The sequence below is a fragment of the Sinocyclocheilus grahami genome, unplaced genomic scaffold (assembly GCF_001515645.1).
Source record: "Sinocyclocheilus grahami isolate Dianchi unplaced genomic scaffold, SAMN03320097.WGS_v1.1 scaffold27.1, whole genome shotgun sequence".
Lineage (NCBI taxonomy): Eukaryota > Metazoa > Chordata > Actinopteri > Cypriniformes > Cyprinidae > Sinocyclocheilus > Sinocyclocheilus grahami.
In genome coordinates this window covers 3,654,246-3,654,446 of record NW_015505206.1, presented here as the reverse complement: position 1 = coordinate 3,654,446, position 201 = coordinate 3,654,246, and positions in this window count along the sequence as shown.

Sequence of the window (201 nt, the reverse complement as noted above, 5' to 3'; positions counted from 1 at the left end):
TTCCCCATAGCGACCCCTAGAGGACGCAGTTCGAAGTTCCACGAAAGGGAACGTCTCGGGTTACTTATGTAACCATGGTTCCCTGAGGGGAACGAGACACTGCGTCCTCTAGCTTTTGTGCCATGCTGCGGATACAAGCTTCAGATGAAGAAGTGATGATGTGTGCTACCGGCGCCTATTTTGTACTAGTTGCGATGGTAG